The following is a 23,269-nucleotide window of genomic DNA, read 5'->3' on the forward strand; positions in this document are numbered from 1 at the left end:
GTGCCCACAGGTCGCAGTGCGAGCAGCAGCTCGGTGGCGGCATCAGCAGGCATCGTCGGTGAGACCAGGGTAGCGGTGCGGCGTTGCGGCGGTCCCCTCTTCGGTGCCGTCAGGGCAGTGTCGTCGGATCGCTTTTCTCCTGTTGCAGCACAAAACACACAGTTCCCAGTGCTGAGGGCAGAAGAGCTTGAAGTCTTTGCTGTTCCTGAGACTTCTTGAACAGGGGGCAGGCTCTACCTCAAGCCCTTGGAGAAACTCACAAAAGTAAATTGCAGAAAGTTCAGTCCAGTCCTTTCACTGCCCAGGACAGAAGCAGCCACTGCAGGCCAGCACAGCAAACCACACAGCAAAGTGGTAGTTTCTCCTCACAGCTTCTACAGCTCTTCTTCTTGGCAGTCTTCTTGATCTAAAAGAGTTCTTTGAAGTCTTTTCTATCCCTGAGACTTCCAACAGGATGCAAACTATACTTCAAGCCCTTGGAGAAAACTCTAACAGCAGGATGATGAAAGCACAGTCCAGTCCCTTCCCTACCCAAGACAGAAGCAACCACTGCAGGCCAACCCCACAAAACGCAGCATAGAGGCAGTACTCCTCCTTCAGCTTTTCTGGTCCTTCTTCCAGGCACGTTCCTTAGTTCAGAAGTAATCTAAAGTTCTGGGCCCCAATATGTATACCACCAAATCCTTTGTCCTCTGAAGGCAGAGGGTCCTGTACCTAGTTCAAACTAGTTCTGGGTGCATTCTGCCAGAGTGCACCTTCTTCCATTGTCAGTGTGGACCAGGGTCATCAGACGCACCACAGGAGGTGGAGCCAGCATTATGGAAGGCAGGCACAGCCCTATTCAGACTCAGGTGCGACTCCTCCCACCCATCTACATGCAGATAGGTCTATTCATCCCTATGCTGACTCAACCTATCTCCTGGAGTCTCCCCCAGCCCCTGTCACTCACAAACCAGACAGACAATACACACGCTAGCAGAGGCAGGCTGGATGGTTAGGTAAGAAAATACCTAATTTCTAAAAGTGGCATTTTCAAACACAGATTGTTAAAACCTTCCTCACTAAAAGTTGTGTTTTATCATTCTGAGTTCAGGCATACTAAACTCGAATTCCTACCATGTTCCCTGGGTCAGTTAGGATTATAGGATGTTATAATAAAACTGCCCATTCTGGCCTATGGGGAACAGGTAGCCTTCTTGCATTAGTTAAAAACAAAGTAGGCTGTAATTCACTATCAGGACATGCCACACAAACCAGGGCATGTCCTACCTTTCGCATACAATGCACCCTGCCCACAGGGGTACCTTAGCCCTACCTTAGGGGTGACTAACATGTAGAAAAGTGAAGGTTTAGGGACTGGCAAGTGTGTGCACTTGCTAAGTCGACATGGCAGCCCCAGTCTGCACACAGGCTCTGCAATGGCAGGCCAGAGTTACACTTTACGGGCTGTTTGCGTGGGTGGCAGAATCTAGTGCTGCAGCCCACCAACAGCATTTGATTTATAGGCCCTGCCACTCGCAGTGCACTTTACTAGGGACTGACACTTAAATCAAATAGGCCAATTGTTGAAACACCAATCCATAAAACAGTTTACACAGAGAGCATATGCACTTTAGCACTGATTGTCAGTGGGAAAGTGCCTAGAGTCCTAAAACCAACACAAACTGGTCAGGAAAAAATAGAAGGAAAAAGCTAAAAGTTTAGGGATAACCCTGCAAAAAGGGCCATGTCCAACAAGTTCATAGCCTAATTTTGGTGGGCATGCCCAGATGTGGGTCTCATCTTTACTGTGCCCTGATCAAAGAGGCCAAAATAGCCCAAAAGAAGTATTAGGTCGATTGTGTTCTGTTTGGAGAGGACCAGGACTCAAAGGCCAAAAAAGTCTTGCTAGTATTGGAGGCGGTGGAGCTATTCACCTCGCTGGTTGGGCGGATATAAACACCTCACGACGCGGGATGCACCTGAAGAGTGCCAGGACTCAAAGGCCCAGAAAGCCTCACTGGTATTGGAGGCGGGGGAAGATTTTGAGCATGCCAGCCTGACACACATGTACACCATTAACTGTGTGGCATAGGACATGCTTGGAGAGGGGCAGGACGGAAAGGCCCAGAAAGCCTTGCTAGTATTAGAGGCTGGGAAAGATTTATAGCACTCTAGTCAGATGCATATAGGTGTCACATTCACCACATGCACGGGCTGTGCATGTCGAAGGCCAGGACTCAATGGCCCTGAATACCTTGCTGGTATTGGAGGTGGGGGAAGTTGTTCAGTGTGCCAGTCGGGCACAAAAAAGCCCCACTTACACCCTTGTGAGTGGGTGGCAAGGTTACAGGGATTCTGCACAAATCCAAAACTATGAACAGGAAATGGGACCTTGGTGAATAGGGACGGAGTTGCTTCATCATCTAGGGTGGGCGTAATTTGCGTAGTCGCGCTACGCAAAGCTCCACAAAACGGTAAGAAATCTCTGCGAGCATGCAGAATTTTCGCAAACACATGGAATTGCTTGTTTGCAATGCTTTTTTCCTGTTTGCGAACGCTGTTTGCGTGTTCGGGGGGAAATATCTTGCGAACACGCATTTTGAGAATGCAAACAAGCAAAAAATTCAGCAGAATGCAGAATTTTGGGCAATTCCGCATTCTCCGTGGAATGTGAAATTACCCGAATTCCAAAAATTCCGCGAGCGGAGCGAAATTTACCACCCAGGCCTACTTAGTACTCACGAACCCAGGACCGACTAGCTATAGTGTCTCACTTGCTCTCCTACTCACTCACAGAGAAACCTTTTCGCTCACTCTCTTGTACTCGTCCACAATGAGATCTGACGGAGACACAAAACAGTTTAAAATATTTATTTTAACTTACATGCAGTATACATGCTACAACAAGCAGGAAAATGCATAGTACAGATATTATCAGCATAGCAGTCAGTCCATAGATCATGAAGGGAGATGTCATCATAAAAAGACAATGGAGAAAGGACTATAGCGTCTAACCTCCCTCCTCTTGCTAAGAAAAATTATTATTATATAATAATAGATCTCTGGGCTTTGTCAGCAGACCCCATACCTTAGCCTGTAGGTGGTAGATCTGCTCCATAGGTGCTCTTCTTCCTGGAAAGGTCTCTCTCCAAGTGTGTGTCACCTATTTGTGCACCCCACTAAAAACCCAAGTCGGTTGTCCAAACAACAGCTGCATCGATGTGTTTTGTCTTAGGGCTCAGGAATGGCCAGTATAAAATAAGAGGGGGTATTGTTGTTCGACCTTGCACATAATGTTCAGACAAAATCCCAGGAGCATGCAGGGAGTGAACACAGCGATGAGTTCTCATATAAAAACATTCTTTGAAATTATTGCAAAAATAAAGATGTGCAGTAATGTGTGCAAAGCAGCAGGCAAGCTGCAACATGCTCATGCTAAGTTAGTGAAAAACAACAATGTCCCTATGGGCTACATGACAGCACCTCTTTCAAGAGGGCCATGACACAAAGGGCCAAAATACCTTGCTGGTATTGGAGGAGGGGGAAACTTTTCAGCATGCCCGACAGATGCATATATATCTCACATACACTTTGCAGCATAGGACAGGCTTGGAGAGGACCAAGACTCAAGGGTCCAGAAAGCCTTGCTAGTATTGGAGGCAAGGAAGCTTGTCAGTGCGCCAGCTGGGTGCATACAAACACCACTTACACTCCATGGCACATGGCGTACTTGGAGAGGGCAAGGACTCAGAGGCCGAGGAAGCCTTGCTGATATTGGAGGCAAGGGAAGCTTAGCAGCATGCCGGTTGGGCACATATACATGCCACATATGCCCTACAGCACATGCCTGGGCAAAGGGTGGGCCTGTCTTTGCCTGTCATCACCCAGAAGACGCTGAGATGGCCCACCTCCATTTTATTTTCTTACTCTAGAGGTTTAATATCCCTGCTGTCATGGGAAAGAGGACAACTACGTAGTACAGCCCCTGCAGCTATTGTTACAACAATAGATTCCATCTTGGAGCCCACAGTGGGTATAATTGCAAATGAGATTACATTAAGTGAAAGAAAGCTATCAATAAAAGGGGCTGGTCCTCCTGATCTTGTTAAACAGAATGAAATGGCTGGGATCCATGCTTCTGCAGATAAGTATTATGCTTGTTTGCCTCTTCAATAGGAAAATTCCGCTAGCACCCAACCAGAGTGCACCTACACCTAAACCTCCAGTCAAAATGAAAAAAGGAGGTGTTACAAAAAAGATGGAGTTAGGCGGCAGTAAAGCAGCCAGATCCAAGTGGGACATTGTACACTGTGGGACTGACTTGGATTACTTAGACTTAGGGGCCGATTACGATCCTGGAAAAACCCGGTACAAACCGTGGGTCGGAGCTTTTTCTCCGTCCGACTCGTACCGGGTTGTAAAACTTTACAAACATGCAATTACGATTCGTTCGGAAACACCATTCCCGTACGATTCGGAAAAAAGACCAACCGACAGAAAAATACATACAAATGTGATCTGGGACACCGCGGACGTGACGTCCGGACGGAGTTAGGCATGTTTTTACGTACCAGCAATTACGATTCGCACCGACTGCAGTCCGGATGGGAAAATTTTTACGGCACCTAAAAAGTGCCGGAAAAGCTAAGTACGCAGCGATGCGAGCTGATTAGGGGGCCCGGTACGCGCCGTACCCCCCCCGCCCCCCGTATGTACGGAGCGTACTCCCACCCCCATATGTACGGAGCGTACCCCCACCCCCATATGTACGGAGCGTACCCCCCAGCCCCCCGTATGTATGGAGCGTACCCCCCAGCCCCCCATATGTACGGAGCGTACCCCCGTACCCCCCGTATGTACGGAGCGTACCCCCCAGCCCCCCATATGTATGGAGCGTACCCCCGTACCCCCCAGCCCCCCGTATGTACGGAGCAAACCCCCCAGCCCCCCATATGTATGGAGCGTACCCCCGTACCCCCCAGCCCCCCGTATGTACGGAGCGTACCCCCGTACCCCCCCGTATGTACGGAGCGTACCCCCGTACCCCCCAGCCCCCCGTATGTACGGAGCGTACCCCCGTACCCCCCCGTATGTACGGAGCGTACCCCCGTACCCCCCAGCCCCCCGTATGTACGGAGCGTACCCCCACCCCCGTATGTACGGTGTGGACCCCCAGCGCTACGCGCTGGGGGTCCGCACCGTACATATGGGGGTGGGGGTGGGGGTACGCTCCGTACATACGGGGGGCTGGGGGGTACGCTCCGTACATATGGGGGTGGGGGTGGGGGTACGCTCCGTACATACGGGGGGCTGGGGGGTACGCTCCGTACATATGGGGGTGGGGGTACGCTCCATACATACGGGGGGCTGGGGGTACGGCGCGCCCATCCGCGGGGGGGGCTGGGGGTACGGCGCGAACATACGGGGGACGGGGGGGAGTACGGCGCGTACCAGGCACTTGTTTGGACATCTCCATGGTTGCTATGGGAGTTCGCTCCGGACGGTCTTTTTTCCATACAGTTGTACAATCGGACGGATGGGACGGATCGTAATTGCGCATTGGGACTTCAGTTTTCCCATTTGTACGTAAAAATGTCCGGGGACGTGTCGGAGACTTTTCCCGACCCGAGGACGTGTGGTGGAATTTTCCCAATGCGATTTGTAGGGACTTTTTCCCATACGAATCGTAATTGGCAGTTTGTACGGCGCTTTTACCATTTGTAAGGAAAAAAGTCCAGATTCAATTCGGTTGGGGAAATTTTTTCCAGGATCCTAATCGGCACCAAACTGTGCTAGATTTGAATAAATGTTAAATGCAGACATTGAGCCTTTTTTAGATTGGTTAGACACAATTGAATGCAACGATCCACAAACTGAACCTATAGATGCATCTTATGAGGCTAGGGGTAGCTTATCTGGTATATGCTCAGGTACACAGAAGGCATACACTGGTAACATTATTTCCTCTAGTTCATCTTCTCTACAGCCACCCATTTCTTTAATTCCTCCTCCTTCCTTTCCTATTCCACCTAATCCGCCTATTTCCATTGATCCTAATTGTACTAATTGTAACGGCTGCACTGCTCTTCCTGAGAAGGATTCCCAAGGGACACAACATTCACAGAAGCAGATTCTTTTGAATTTGTACCCTTCAGCTTGCCCTTATGTCTTAATCCTGGCGAATGTCCCTAAACTTAAACAAGTAAGAGATAAGTCTTGTGAGATTTGTCTGGTTCGATTGGCTATGGTGAGCAGTCTATATATCGACTTTTTAATATCGAGGGACATAAATATCGAGTCAAAAATATCGGATGTCCAAAATATCGAAATAGCTAATATCGATGTGAAAAATATCGTTTTTTTTTTTTACTTATATGTCGATGTAAGTAATATCGTTCGTAATAATATCGACATGTGAAAATATCGTTATTGTGTGTTTAGTAAATATTTTGAAGTTGTTTGTATAAATATTTAAAATGTATATAATATGAGAAATATTTATATTGTTTTAGGGGCGGGATGTTGGGTTATAGGGGATAAGGGTGGGGAGTGTTTTAAAAAAGTTAATATTTTTTTTTTAATATATTGTAAAATTTAATTATTAAATTTAATTTAAAATGTGAAATGTATATTTAATTTTAGGAGCGGGATGTTGGTTTATAGGGGATAAGGGTGGGAAGTGTATTAAAAATGTTTATATATTGTTTGAATTTGTTGAAAAATTAGTTAAAAATTGTAAATTAAATTTAGAATTTTAAAAAAAAATTTAGGAGCGGGATGTTGGTTTATAGGGGATAAGGGTGGGAAGTGTATTAAAAATGTTTATATATTGTTAGAATTATTTTACAAATTATTTTGAAATTGTAAATTAAATTTAGAATTTTAAAAAAAAATTTAGGAGCGGGATGTTGGTTTATAGGGGATAAGGGTGGGAAGTGTTTTAAAATATTTTATATATTTGTACATTTAAAAAAAAAAAATTCTAGAAATTCTAAATTATATTTTGAAATTTTTAAAAAATTTAGGAGCGGGATGTTGGTTTATCGGGGATAAGGGTGGGAAGTGTATTAAAAATATTTATATATTGTTAGAATTTTTTTGAAATTTATTTAGAAATTGTAAATTAAATTTAGAATTTTAGAAATAATTTTAGGAGCGGGATGTCGGTTTATAGGGGATAAGGGTGGGAAGTGTTTTACAAATGTTTATATATTATTTAATTTAAAACAAAAACATTAATTTAGAAATTGTAAATTAAATTTTGAAGTTTAAATAAAATTTTAGGAGCGGGATGTTGGTTTATAGGGGATAAGGGTGGGATTTTTTAATTTTTTTTTTATATATTTGTTAATTATTGTTTTTAAAAATTTATAAATATGAAATAAATTTTCGATTTTTACAAATATATTTCGCTGCGGGATGTTGGTTGATAGGGGATAAGGGTGGGAAGTGTTGTAAAAATGTTTATATATCTGTTAATTTTTAAATAAATTAATTTAGAAATTGTAATTTTTTTTAAGAATGTTACAAATAATTGTAGGAGCGGAATGTTGGGTTATAGGGGATAAGGGTGGGAAGTTAATTTAACATGTTTATATATTGTTAATTTCTAAAATATTAATATTTAGAAATTTTAAATTTATTTTTGAATTTAACTAATCCCATAATTAAATATAGATTTCAGTCAGAGTATTACATTAATTAAGTTCACTGTCCAGCACTTATTTTAATTTAATATAGAATGGAGTGGGAATAGTAAATTAATTTAGTTCAGTGTCCAGCACATACTGTAATTAAATATAGGTTGGAGTGAGAATAGGAAATTCATTAAGTTAAGTGTCCAGCACTTATTTGAATTTAATATAGACTGGAGTGGGAATAGTAAATTAATTTAGTTCAGTGTCCAGCACCTACCCTAATTTAATATAGGTTGGAGTGAGAATAGTAAATTAATTAAGTTCAGTGTGCAGCACTTATCTTAATTAAATATAGATTGGAGTGGGAATAGTAAATGTATTCAGTTCATTGTCCAGCACCTACTGTAATTTAATATAGTTTTTATTGAGAATAGTAAATTAATAAGTTCAGTGTCCAGCACTTATCTTAATTAAATGTAGATTGGAGTGGGAATATTATATTAATTTAGTTCAGTGTCCAGCACATACTCTAATTAAATATAGGTTGGAGTGAGAATAGTAAATTAATTAAGTTCACTGTCCAGCACTTATTTTAATTTAATATAGACTGGAGTGGGAATAGTAAATTAATTTAGTTCAGTGTCCAGCACCTACCCTAATTTATTATAGGTTGGAGTGAGAATAGTAAATTAATTTAGTTCAGTGTCCAGCACTTATCTTAATTAAATATAGAGTGGAGTGGGAATAGTAAATTAATTAAGTTCATTGTCCAGCACCTACTGTAATTTAATATAGTTGGGAGTGAGAATAGTAAATTAATTAAGTTCAGTGTCCAGCACTTATCTTACTAAAATATAGATTGGAGTGGGAATAGTAAATTAATTCAGTTCAGTGTCCAGCACATACTCTAATTAAATATAGGTTGGAGTGAGAATAGTAAATTAATTAAGTTCAGTGTCCAGCACTTATTTTATTTTAATATAGACTGGAGTGGGAATAGTAAATTAATTTAGTTCAGTGTCCAGCACCTACCCTAATTTAATATAGGTTGGAGTGAGAATAGTAAATTAATTAAGTTCACTGTCCAGCACTTATTTGAATTTAATATAGACTGGAGTGGGAATAGTAAATTAATTTAGTTCAGTGTCCAGCACCTACCCTAATTTAATATAGGTTGGAGTGAGAATAGTAAATTAATTAAGTTCAGTGTACAGCACTTATCTTAATTAAATATAGATTGGAGTGGGAATAGTAAATGTATTCAGTTCATTGTCCAGCACCTACTGTAATTTAATATAGTTTTTATTGAGAATAGTAAATTAATAAGTTCAGTGTCCAGCACTTATCTTAATTAAATGTAGATTGGAGTGGGAATATTATATTAATTTAGTTCAGTGTCCAGCACATACTCTAATTAAATATAGGTTGGAGTGAGAATAGTAAATTAATTAAGTTCACTGTCCAGCACTTATTTTAATTTAATATAGACTGGAGTGGGAATAGTAAATTAATTTAGTTCAGTGTCCAGCACCTACCCTAATTTAATATAGGTTGGAGTGAGAATAGTAAATTAATTTAGTTCAGTGTCCAGCACGTATCTTAATTAAATATAGAGTGGAGTGGGAATAGTAAATTAATTAAGTTCATTGTCCAGCACCTACTGTAATTTAATATAGTTGGGAGTGAGAATAGTAAATTAATTAAGTTCAGTGTCCAGCACTTATCTTACTAAAATATTGATTGGAGTGGGAATAGTAAATTAATTCAGTTCAGTGTCCAGCACATACTCTAATTAAATATAGGTTGGAGTGAGAATAGTAAATTAATTAAGTTCAGTGTCCAGCACTTATTTTAATTTAATATAGACTGGAGTGGGAATAGTAAATTAATTTAGTTCAGTGTCCAGCACCTACCCTAATTTAATATAGGTTGGAGTGAGAATAGTAAATTAATTAAGTTCACTGTCCAGCACTTATTTTAATTTAATATAGACTGGAGTGGGAATAGTAAATTAATTTAGTTCAGTGTCCAGCACCTATCCTAATTTAATATAGGTTGGAGTGAGAATAGTAAATTAATTAAGTTCAGTGTCCAGCACTTATCTTAATTAAATATAGAGTGGAGTGGGAATAGTAAATTAATTAAGTTCATTGTCCAGCACCTACTGTAATTTAATATAGTTGGGAGTGAGAATAGTAAATTAATTAAGTTCAGTGTCCAGCACTTATCTTACTAAAATATTGATTGGAGTGGGAATAGTAAATTAATTCAGTTCAGTGTCCAGCACATACTCTAATTAAATATAGGTTGGAGTGAGAATAGTAAATTAATTAAGTTCAGTGTCCAGCACTTATTTTAATTTAATATAGACTGGAGTGGGAATAGTAAATTAATTTAGTTCAGTGTCCAGCACCTACCCTAATTTAATATAGGTTGGAGTGAGAATAGTAAATTAATTAAGTTCAGTGTCCAGCACTTATCTTAATTAAATATAGAGTGGAGTGGGAATAGTAAATTAATTACGTTCATTGTCCAGCACCTACTGTAATTTAATATAGTTGGGAGTGAGAATAGTAAATTAATTAAGTTCAGTGTCCAGCACTTATTTTACTAAAATATAGATTGGAGTGGGAATAGTAAATTATTTCAGTTCAGTGTCCAGCACATACTCTAATTAAATATAGGTTGGAGTGAGAATAGTAAATTAATTAAGTTCAGTGTCCAGCACTTATTTTAATTTAATATAGACTGGAGTGGGAATAGTAAATTAATTTAGTTCAGTGTCCAGCACATACTGCCAACTCAGTCAATTGTGGTGTACCGGAAACTCACCTCAGAACCCAGAACTCAGTCCCTGGCTAGTATTAGTGTCCCATTCGTTATCCGAGATTAGGCTCAGAAATCACAATGAAAAGACAACACAGAACTAGCGACTCAGTATCCTCTCAGGAATGGTGGGAATCCGAAATACCTGTCCGTATATTATTCTCACATCAGTCCACAAGAAGAATCAACAGAGACACGGGGAAAATAAAAAGAGTTTATTTTTATAGACCACGTGTCCTAAAATGCAGTAGGTTGGCTAATACAAGCAGACAAATGATTAAAATCAAAACCATCAGCTTCGTTACAATACCATAGAATATAAAAGGGGTGATCATATTATAATGACAGTGGATAATATCACCTTCCCTTTACTAAGAAGCTAATATTATTATTATGCTAATAGAAGGTCTCTTAGGCTTCAATAGGGGACCCCATACCTCAAAGATCAGCTTAGTGAAATCACATCACAGGAGCATCAGGAGTCTTCTCGCAGGAAGGCTCCTCTTCGGTCTGAATATTAAACATGATGTGTGCATTATTAAAAGCACCAACTTTCAGGCATTCGCAGCTGCCTGTGTGTTATGGCTAAATAGTGGATCGATCAACCTGGAGTGGAAAACATGCTTTGTCTAACGACCCAGACTGTTTTGTCACGCCATGTACAGACCAAGGTCCATGCGCAGAGCTCGGGATGGTAATAACAGATTGCTTCCGTGTGAGGCAAAGCTCGAGTCAGCAGTTTGTTTAAGCAATAACATGTAAACGCAGTGTTGTGCGCAAAAGCGGCAAGATGGATTTCTAACATCTAACGCGGTTATGCTAACTTCACAATGTATGTACGTATTAAGGGAGTCCTCACTACATGCCCCCTTGATGGAAGCACTATACAGTAGGCAAGAAAAAAGAGAATGCAAAGTTCAGTTTCGACAGAGCAGAACAAGGTGTATTCAATTAATAAACAATTTATAGTTCAGGCAAAAGTAGAAAACATGAAAATCGAAAAGGGGAGAAAAAAACCACAAACATGTGATGGGAAAAATTAAAAATTGTTTATGTGGACAGCAGTCCAAAGGCACGGGAGAAAAAACATAGAGGACCACAGTTTACTCAATCCATGAACGTATATGCAGCATACGTGGCCACTGCTTCCAACAAGAAATCGTTTGCAGAGCCATGAAAAGTTTCAGCCATCCAATTAATCAAAGAAAAGGAACATACATGTTCTTCAATGAGCGGAGCCTCTAGCACAATCAGAGGGCAACCCAATTGTTCCTCCAGATAGCTCATATTCAAGAAATTATAGGCTGCTCTTGCGATGTCCCAATTACCCAGGATACCATGCGCCGCACCACAGGCCATAATCCGAACACCAGAACAGGCAAACTCGTGAGACACTAAGGGCCTCATCAGTCGATCATAATCCGGCACCGGAGACACCATGTTGGTTAAGCACAAATCCAAAGGCCATTCAAAGGGACAATCTAGGCAGTGAAAGACTGGCTGTACGCAGGTGAAGTAGGAATACCGGAAGGATAATCCATACGCCAGGCTCAAAGTCGCCAATGGTAGCGTACCATAATATTCAAGCATCCTGTCACGGAGAAGATGCAGACGGGACAGGTTGTCGTGTGGCACAGAAAGAGCAGCCATTTCGCAGTATGAAAAGTAAAAGCAGCACTCCTGCCACAAGCGCCAGAATCAGCGGGACACCTCCAAAGATGCTCGAGAAAATAGAGTGAAAAAATGCCGCAATCACACCACAAATAGTTTGGAAAGAGGTCACGAGGCCCGAGCCCACAAGCTTAAAAAAATGAGCTAGGCCAGTCGTGGACGAGGAATTGAAAATTGTTTGGATCAAAGCACCAAAATGTAGGGGGAGGTCAGTATTCAAAAGCGCCTGTACCTCAGTACGCGTATTTGCAACGTGAAGGACAAATGTTTCACCGGAGGAAGTCAATGGCACCTCCTTTTTGGACAATAGCGCCTTTATTCTGCTCATTTTGTTGAACTCTGCTTTCAAGGTTGGAATCTAAGGCCAGATGGAAACATCCAGCAGCCCATGCGGGGGTGGAAATAGAACATTATTGCAGCACACAAGTCTCTGCGATACAGTCACTATGTAAGGGATTCCCACTAACATCCCGCAGCAAGCTTCATTGTTCAGAATTAAATAACTACCGTTTGCAAGCAGCGTGAAAGATGGCGTAATCACTGGCACTGGGATACCTTTCATGACGCAGGCCAAATTTGGAGTTTGTACATTGTATGCACTGTGTAATTGAATGTGTCTATATACTACAGAATGATCAGGTGTCGTTGTACATTCTTCACCTGTCAGAGAAACCTCAGTACCGTCCCTTGTACATCTATACATAAAAGGGAGGGACCAAACCTCATGTATGAAAGCGGTGCCCAGCTGTTGATATCTACCCAGAGCATAGTTTTTTATACAGGACGTAAACTTGAAAAGCGCGAATGGGAGAGTGATCAACCCATGTAATAACCACACGCCTGTATCCAATTCCGCTACAGAGAAAGGTAAAGGTTCAAATTTTTCAATATGTAACAATGAATATGTAGCATCTTTCATGGACATTAATTGCTGTTTTTCAGTAAGGTTAAAGGGAAGCAATAAAGATGTTGTATTAAACTAGTCCCAGGGGACCTTCCCTGCCTTTAACGTTTGTAATGTCCATGTTATTGGTTGTTTTCTGTATGTTGCCTTTCTATTGGATGGTTTGATTTTTTTTTTGTTAATTGGTTTCCTTTTATAGAAAATGCTAAGTAAGAGTATATTTAGTTTTAAAGGAGGAGAGTTTTAAATCATTATATATAAAAAGATTGTTTATAATGTGTAGTGAATGTTTTTTAAATGTGTTCGAAATGCCAATGTGATAATTATTTCAGTGTTTTTTTATTATGTTGTTAAATATTGAGATCGCTATAAATGTTATGTTTATGTTTAAGTAGAATCTCATTTGAAAAATGTATGTTTTGGGAAAATATTGTCTTTATGTTGTTTAAAATATTGGTTTTATTAGTGTTAGAATAGTCGATATTTTTTATAAAAACGATATTCTTGATGTCTATATTTTGGTTATCGATATTTGTGACATGTGTCATATTTATTTACTCATGTCGATATTTAGTATTGCGATATTAATGTGTGCGATATTTGTGTGATCGATATAATTGTATTACGATATTGTAGTGTCGATATTAGTGTAGTTTTTTAAATAAGTATACAATGTCGATATTTTTGATGTCGATATATTTGATGCGATATTTGTGTAGTTCGATAATGTGTCTGTCGATAATATGTCAGAGATCCATTGGCTATGTTACTCTAATTACCTTCATTCGGAGTTTAGTCTACCACATCTTTTTGAGACACAAGGCTTTTGCCCGCATTCTATGCATCGCTCTACCCTCTTTTGCTCATTAAGATGTGCATGTCCAGGAGATTCAGAGTACCATGTTGCACCGGACTGACATGGAGAGGTAAGCGTGTGATGCTCCATGTCCTGGCACAAGAAGAGTAGCACTGTTGGCTGTGGGCTTGGAGGCGCAACAGATGCCAAGCAGATTCCCTTGCATTTAGTGTAACTTTTTTATATACTTTCAATAGGTTGATATAGGTAATAACACACATAACACGTGTATTTGTAAAGCGCACGTTCACCACTACGGGTATCTTGGCGCTGAATAACAGATGTTTATTGTTACCCAACTCAATGGTACTCATTTTATCGACCTCAGATGGATGAAAGGCTGAGTGGACCTGCCGGGATTTGAACCTGTGACCATGAGGTCGAACACAGGCCCCTGCAGCAGACGCATTAGTCCACTGAGCCACCAGACCCAGCCTGATCTGGTCATCAGGCTGGTAAGGTTTGAATAATTGTGTTTCTCCTATTCGATTGATAGCCTGATAGGAACTCTACGTGGAAATATAATGCAACTAAACAGTGAAGGTTACACAAAATTTCACATCATTTATGATTTGTTTTTAGTAAACTTCTGGCAGACTAACATGTATTTTAGGCGCTGCTTTTCAAGACTGATGAAGAATGGACAAGACGTTTGAACAATACTCAAACATTAGTCAAAGGAGAAGGCAATAAACTGTACTGAATTTGCTGCTTAAGTATTGAATATGCATCTTTCTAAGAAAGTGTCATACAAACACCTATTAGAGTTAAGTACAGTATACAATGTCCTGGACATTGTGCTGAATATATATGCTGAGAAAATCTGGATAATTATAGGTAAGCGCTTTTCAAAGTAATCTTAACGATCATGTAAATACTGAGGATGGAGAATTGCACATTAAAAAATGTATGACATTATGACACAAGGATGGCAAGGAAAACTGCATACTTTTAAAAAGTACAGTGTGTAATCAAGCAGCTGCCTTTAGACTGTAGCAACAATTTCATGTTCATTAGTATCAAAGAATTTAAAACATTTTAAACAATTGTCTTAAACCGGAAACATGATGCAAACTGGTAAAGATAGAATAAAGTTTCAGCCCAACTCTTGAATAACAATCTAGTAAGTATGTGGTGAGAGATTACCTGTCTTCTGCCTCATAAATCTAATCTGAAGCTAAGTTTACCTAACCTAAATTAAAATAAAATATTTGCTCCTTATCTTTCTCGTATGATTGTGCACTCCCACTTCCTGACACCATAACACGCATGGGTATCCTCTCACCGTCCTTCATTGTCTGTCCTGTGCTGAGGTGATAACCTTTCATAATCCAGTCCATCAAGTTAAGTCATTGTATTAAAGCTGGCTTTAGACATTGCTGCCCAGAAAGGTCACACATCTAGGCTCCAGCCTGCACAATGAGATTATCAGCTCATTTTGCTCACAAAGAGTTTAGGTCTGACCCAAGTGGACCTCCATACCCTCCCTTGGACTTCCAATATCTGTTTCGGCACAGTTGCATGCCAGTTTACCTGTGATGAAGGAGCACTGTTGCAGGACAGTGGTGCCCATTTGGGGTGATCAGTGCCTGCTTATGCAAGATCTTGGGACTTCTTTTTCACCACTTATGAAGGGATATTCCTCCTGGGAGTTTAGGTTAAATTTTGGTTTTATTGTTTAGAAATAATACAAATAAGGTTTACAATAAACAATCTAGTTAAAAAAAAAAAACATCATGAAGTGAAAGTTCCTCATCGGTATAATTTACTTTTAATGTATCTGTAAAGGACGGTAAACTTGATCCATGAACTTCATCAATGTGCTGATGTATTGGCAGTCTTGTGAGCAGAGACAGCTTTTCTAATAGTCCCACATTTAGCTCCAATAAATGACCACTTCAAATATTTCTCAAGTCCAACAGAGATGGATGCAGACATAATGTATTCAAGGGTGTTCTCGTTATACCCTCAAAGTCTGCATATTTTTATTTGTAAACACTGTTAGTTCCATGATCCTTCGAATTGTGCTATCGAAATATACAGAAGATACAATAAAAAGTAAAAACTAGACATTCCAGAATTTTCGTGGTGTGTGTTCCGTTTGGGAAATCTGATTGTTTATAATTCTCTAAAGTGTTTAGATTAGTCACTCTGTCATTGGTGGTCAGGATCTTTTGTATCGAAGTCTTACACTCCTGGCAAGGGATGTTCACTGTGGGAATTTGTGGGTCACTTTGTCCATCTTTTTCTTCTCACATTTAGAAGCATGACACAGTCTAGACAAGTGGCTCGCATTTGCAATATAATTGCAGACCACGGCCTGATATCAAAATATTGGAGGGTTTTCCCTATTCTAAGGATTCATTGATAGGGATTGATGGTATGCTAATTGAAGTAGCTGTGAGGAATTCCCTAGCACCTTGCAAGTCTGTCTAAGATTCAAACCAGTGGGGGCGTGGGGGGGTGCAAGAGGGTCCAAGGGCAGCAACTACTGCCTCCCCATGTCATGACTTTCTGCTGAATCCACTTTTCGCTCCAGGTGTAAAAGAGGGTGATGGGAGAGAGAGCTGGAGAAGTAGTACCAACCACAAACAGAAGAACTAAATTAGGAGGAGGGGATTAGAAAAGGATGCGCTGTTATTGTTCCTAGTCTCTCCCCTTCCAATCCCCACTTCCTGTTTGAATGTCATACTGTTACTTAGAGCCTGATTTAGATCTTGACGGTAGCACCACCATCCAACTTTTGCAGTGGTCCTGAGTACTCTGTCAATCTGACAGCAGACCATCAGTGGATTTTAGCTGTATGCGGGCTGACTCACAGCTGCCTTAGACAGAGTGGTCTCCGTCACAGCCACTGCTCACCGCAGCTGACATGGCAGACACCAATGTTGAAAAATGGTACTTCATCACCATCAGGGTGACAGGGTTGCGCCAAGCCTATTTAGGTAATATATTTGGGCTGGTGGTCTCATAGCTCCAGTCTGCCTACGGAGTGAGTCTGTTGTGGGATGCGGTTAACATTGCACTGCTTCTGTGGCCTGATGTAAATTGCAGAATTGTGAACACCTGGCTACTACACTATAACACACATCCAATTTCAGACCATGATCTTTTGCCATTCTACAGCACAATTACACTAAAGCTGATTCCCAGAAGTCAAGCATGTTTTTCTGATGTTCTCCCTGTTTCTTTTTTTTTTTGTTGCAGAGTTATATATATACCGCAAACTTGACCCGAATCAGGTATCAGAGCGCTTTACATAGCACCAGTTACGTTACATGAGGACACACATTCATTTTTTTGTTAGGCACGGGCAGATTAAGTGATTTGCCCAGAATCACAGGATGTTCAGCGTCATTACCGAGACTCAAACCCAGTTCCCCAGGTCCGAGGTCGAGAGCCCTAGCCGTTAGGCCAACTCCTCTCCCCTTTCCTCCTCTTCTTCCTCTTTTTTAAATTAAATGTTTCCCTTGTGTTCATTCAATTTCATTTAAGTATAATATTTTCTCTATAATGCCTGTCCCAAGAAATCCTTTTTTCACAGAGGGAGAATTGTCAGTCATGGTGGATGAAATCATAAGAGTAGAGCCACAATTGTTTGGAGCCCAAGTCCAAAACACACCCTTGTCTCCGAAAAGGATAACGTGGACCAGAACAGTTAACAGAGTAAATGCTGCTCCTTGCAATCTGTGCACACAGGATGAAATTGGGAAGTGGTGGAACGAACTGCGGGGTAGAGTGCATTCCCTGGCCACCAAGCATCACATGCTGGCCCAGAGGACTGGTGTTGGTTCTCCCAGCCCCCATTACATCTCATGCCCTGGGAGGAGAAGGTCTTGGCCATCCTACATCCTGATGACTTCGCAGCAATCCCTGGTGGAGTGGAGTCTGGTAAATTAGACCTTTCAATGTGTCACTAAAAACAAATCTCGTCTTTGCTTTTGACGTTAGTTGTTGCTAATGTGTCATACACAATTGTTTGGACATAGAAACCCACATAAATCTGTAACATCTTCTTTGGCGTGTTTGTTTGAATGTATTGAGTTGTATTTAAGATAACTGATTTCAATAGCCATCACACTGCAGATGATGGTATGGTGCTGGTAAGTGTTTATACTCCAAATAACGTATGTGTTTCCCATAGTAATTGTTAGGCCTGGGCGTAGTTCGCGAAGTAGCACTTCGCGAAGATACGCAAAGTGAAGTTCGCACTACGCGAGCTACGCGTAGCACTTCGCGAACTGCGTAGTACCTTGTTCGCACTGTGCCAGATGTAGTTTTCAATGATTGCACAGTGCGGACAAGCAACCGGCAATGTGCAATCATTGAAAATGGCATCTTGCACAGTGCGAGCTGTAGTTTTCTGCTGCTCGAGTAGATTTTTACTCGAGCTTCAGCTTTCTCAACGCGAACTGGTAGTTTCTCATCGCGAGCGGTCGCGAGCAAACGCGACCACTCGCAATGAGAAACCTGACCTCCTCGCGTTGGGAATCTCGCCAGGAGGTTTATTTTCCATGCTCGCGATCGCCAACTTGAAGTTGCTGATCGCGAACAAGGAAAAAGTCTCGCCGGGATGTCATTTTGCTTGCTCGCGGTCGCCAACTTGACGTTGAGGACCGCGAGCAAGCAAAAAATGACCGAAGCACTACGCAACACTACGCTACGCGTGTTCGCACTGTGCTACGTGCAGTTCGCGTAGTGCGAAGTAGTGCGAACTTCGCAAACTACGCGAGCGCAGCGTAGTGCTTTGCCCAGCCTTAGTAATTGTCTGTTCTCCAGATTTACATACGGTATGTTCAAGTTACAATTTAGTGTGAATGTTGATGTGTATCATCTATAACTATCATGATACCTTGTTTCTGTGTAGAGGGAAAATAATATTGCAATTTAATTTTACTCATTCTTTCCTTTTTCATCAAATCTTCCCATATGATAAAGTATCATTCACTCATCAATCTCTATTTAATGCTCTCTTTTGAAAATTCTTTGTGATGAATTTTTGATTATTTATAATCAAAAGAGGGGGAGAGAGAAGCTGTGACTCATTCGGCTTCCATCCGGTAAGTAAATGATCAAAGGAGAATGAATCACTTGTCTTGTCATTAACCAGGATTTTAGGGTCTATCCGTCTTTAAAAAAACCCTCATTCACGTAGAAGACATATCTTGATTATCCGCAAGCATTATGACGTGAAAAGCAACCTCATCATTTCTTTAGTTATGCTTTACTCCGCCTGGAGAGAGACCAACTGTTATTCACAGTTGTGATCAGTGATTTTAAAAATGAGAGTAAAGTGAGTTTAAAAATACATCCATCTAATCAAGTTGCCTTTTATTATGTTGATGATGGGGCAAGGTTAAAGGTGAGGTGATGCTTAAATAGAAGGGTCACTGTTCTATTGCACCTGTTAAAAAGTGTGGTTGGTCAACATGTTTCAGGACAATGTGTGACAGCACACTTCTTTGTGGTGTGCATAGGTAATTTGTTCACTTACCCTTCTTCTTGCATGTTCTGAATAGCACTGTGACTTGTTGTAAGTGATTGTAACTGTAACTTATTTTCATGGCAAGAAGCTCCATCGGGGGAAGGGTGGGGTGAGACTGTCTCTACTTGAGATGTCTTGTTATCAACTTGTGCTGGCTCCAACTGCTATACCCAGTGCTGCAGGACATTTATACCCATCTGTACAGGGCTTTTCCTGCACCATCTTTCCCTTTCTGTGGTCCAACTCCATATGGCCCTACTCCATTAGCCTCAGCCACAGAAATGGAGGCTCTGCTACCAGAGGCAATACCTGCAGCCACCTCAGTCGCTGCAATTGCTGATCCACTAACCACCCGCAGGCGCACACATTCATCCAGACCATCATGAGAGGATAGCAAGACCCTCACCAGCAGCAAGAAACCATGATCCTAATTTCATCCAGTGGGTGACTTCCATCCATTCTGTGTACTATTTCTGGTTACTGAGGGCAGGTGTATTTTGGACGTTGGACTTAAAAGTTATTTAGTCTCAGCAATCATGGATTGATTCATCATGACTGAACTTTTTTTATTTTGTTTGCTTCAGCCCCGTATTTTGATTAATTTCCCTTTGTGCAATAAAAGAAAAAGCAACAATAGAATAAACTGGTGTCAACGTTTTTTTTTTGCATTTAGGCTATTGCTATAAATTCCATCATACTTTTCGAAATGTTTACAACAAAAGGTTTGTGTATTTATAAGTGAAGTGCAAGTAAGTAAGGTTACCTAAATTTTGTACCAATATAAGTAGCAAAAATCTCATCACCTACTATTTAATAAAGTTTGCAACAGATTGATCTGGCATATTTGTATGAAACATAAAACACATAAATAATACAAATATTCTATGCCACTTTGACTTTTCCAGTTCCACACCTCTCTACCACGGATGAAGGGGATATAATCAAAAGTTTCAGATTCAATAGGCAACATATATTTTGATAATGTCATAAGCTGGAACCACATTTCTAGCCTCACAATAGAAATTGCACAAAAATAACATCAATTGTGCGAAATCCTGGCAGTAGTCAAATTTGTGGACACAGGATCAGTCTAACACACTCTTGCAGTATCTGGGGGAATGTCACAACCTACCTTAAGTTGTGCACAATTAAAAGAAACTTCAAATATTTCATACCCTTAACACAAAATGAGCATTTTGATAATGTGAAGGTGGAAGACTGCTTTTGGTTGATTACCATATTTGGTTGCAGCAAATCAAGCAGCACCTATTGGCGTGGGTCCACCATTCTACAGCGAACAAGTCCAATGCAATCTTCAAAACTTTCATTCAATTACTGTACAAATTGTCTCAGTACAAGATATGTACTTCCAAAGTCTCTGTGTGTCTTCCACAGGATCAACCCATTTCCCTATTGTACTTTGCAACAGCAGCATGTGACTGCAAATGTCGCAACACTGAAATGACCAAATGAAGATGACATGGTGGGGATCCTGAAACAAATCAAAATGAAAAAAGATCATGTTAAAGAGATGATATATTAGACACATTATAAATCCGTACTTCAGAGGATACATTTTTTTAAAACAATCAAACTGCAACGTTTGTAATTAACCTAGTAGTCAATATGTCAACACTTTGAGAAACAAATATCTTGGGCCTAGATTTCATAAACGTTCCCTCTCTGAAAAATGCCCAGCACAGACTGTTCTCCTCATGAGATTAAAAGTTGGTTTCAGCTTAATGTCATGAAGATCTACTTACACTCAGATGAAGAAGTTGGTAGTAACAGCTTGACATACGTCAACATCTTCTTTTTTACTACTATCATCTTCATTTCCCATTACAATACCCTCACCCACTGGCTCTTTAGGCTCTTCATCCTCTGAGATGTATGGGATGTTTTGACACAAGGAGACATTGTGCAACACGCAGCAGGCCACGGTGAATTGGCACACTTTATCAGGAGAGTAGAGGTGGGCTCCACTGGTCTGGTCCAAACATTGAAATCTGGCCTTCAGGAGAATATATGTCGATACAACGGAAAACGGTATTTTGCATGCTTTTCCTATGAAGTTTTTACTACACAAATACATTACAACGCAGGTTTTTAGTTCTCAATCAGTTAGTTCGCAACTGCATATAAGTGTATTTTAAATGCTTTTACAACGGTCTCAAATACATCGCATACGTTTACTACGCATTTTTGAATGATAATAACTATCTAAAATTTTAAAAAGTAACCTAACCCCTGGGACGGGATGCTTTTAAAATAGGGGTTTTTGGTGGGGGAGTAGCGATACCTCTACTAAGTCTTTAAATATACTTTTTAAAACCCTCACCTGTACAACGCTCTTCCGGGCTTCTTTTCCTTTGCGCAATTTACCCCAAAGAATATCTGTCGATACAATGCAAACATATTTTTTTCATGCTTTTTCAACGCCTTCATCATGCTTTCCATCTTGCTTTACTCTACATTTCTATTTAATAAATACTTTCCTTTTATAATCTACACAAATACATCATTCCACCCTCCTCTCACTTTACATTTAGCCGTACCTCTACTAACTTTTATATTAAAAATTTTTAAGCTCTTACTTTGACAATGCTCTTCTGTGCTTCTTCTCCCTCGCATGATGATTCTCCATTTGACGTTTTTATTACATACTTACGTCTGCGTACTGCATTTTCCCAAAAAAAGAAGAACAATTCCTCCAAAAGAAAGCTATGAAAAACCATGAGTATACTGAATATACTTTTCCTTTTCCTAAATAAGTGCTTGCAGTCAAAACCTTTATCCTTTCACCTATATTAAATTGTAGCAAACTGTGCAATAGGAGAGCCAAAAAGCAAATAATTACGAATAGCTGGCATCTGACAGCCATCAGTGCCTTGCTTTGACTGAGAGCAGAACTCTGAAACTTCTAGGCTAACATGTAAAACAACCATCGCTACCTGGAAAAAACACGCTAGCAACTCCTCCTTTGATAAAAATACATCACAAACCATACATAAACTGATTTTTTAATGAGACATTCCAAAATGAGCCAGGTGAAGTACTTAAAAAGTGCTTGCAATCAAAACGACCAGCCTGAGAGTTCAGTTGTGGCGTACTTACCCGATAATTGCGAATTAACAGTAATTGTGAAGTAACAGTAATTGCGTTGTAGAAGAATGCGTAAAAAAAACATGCATTGTAATGATACCTGTAAAATAAAAGATGCGTCGTAAAGGCAATTTGTAGTAATATCCGCGTAGTAATGGTAGTTTACCCCTTCAGAGCCTAAAAACCTACTTAACTGGCCTCAGAATTCTTCCATGGGTCTCATTAAAGCAGACTTCCCATGGCGTCTTTGGATTCCTCAGCAGTGCCAACAACCATGATCGGTTAGGATAAGCTGAGTAACCTCAATGGAAATGTAAACATTGGGCTAAACAAGTAACACAATTACAGATGTTTCTCCTAGTTATTACCTAAACAATTCCAAACTGCAGGTTCTTTGCTCCCAGTGGTTAGTATTCACTTTGTCATATGTACTAATGTAAGGCATAGCCCTTTGTTAGATGAGACATTTTTGAAGTGCAAAGAAATTTTGAGGCAAACACTTCTTATCATGGAACATTTTTCTGCACTTTCAAACAAGTCACATCTGAAAAAGAGCAGTGTCTTGCATTAGTACTGATGACACTGTCAATACTGGCAACTGGGAGAAAGTGGGCTGAAGTTAGACAGTGCAGAGAGTAAGTCTGTGTGGAAAAATCTGTTGGCAAAGGACACACTATTTCCCATATGTGGTACTGTCCTTTGGTTAACACAAAGAAACAACTGTATGTCCATTTGAATTGGGGACATTTTTGGTGCAGAGAAAAATTCTATCAAACACTTCTCAACATTGAACCATTTACTGC

At 40.5% G+C, this 23,269-nt stretch overlaps 1 protein-coding gene across 1 annotated transcript in view; it reads left to right on the forward strand.

Annotated features, from left to right (window-relative positions):
• The window catches only part of LOC146816609 (cysteine-rich venom protein-like), a 559,639-nt gene that overhangs the window by 157,427 nt on the left and 378,943 nt on the right, over positions 1 to 23,269 (forward strand). The gene's annotated exons all lie outside the window — the stretch shown is intronic.

The sequence above is a fragment of the Triturus cristatus genome, chromosome 6 (genome assembly GCF_964204655.1).
Source record: "Triturus cristatus chromosome 6, aTriCri1.1, whole genome shotgun sequence".
Classification (NCBI taxonomy): Eukaryota; Metazoa; Chordata; class Amphibia; order Caudata; family Salamandridae; genus Triturus; species Triturus cristatus.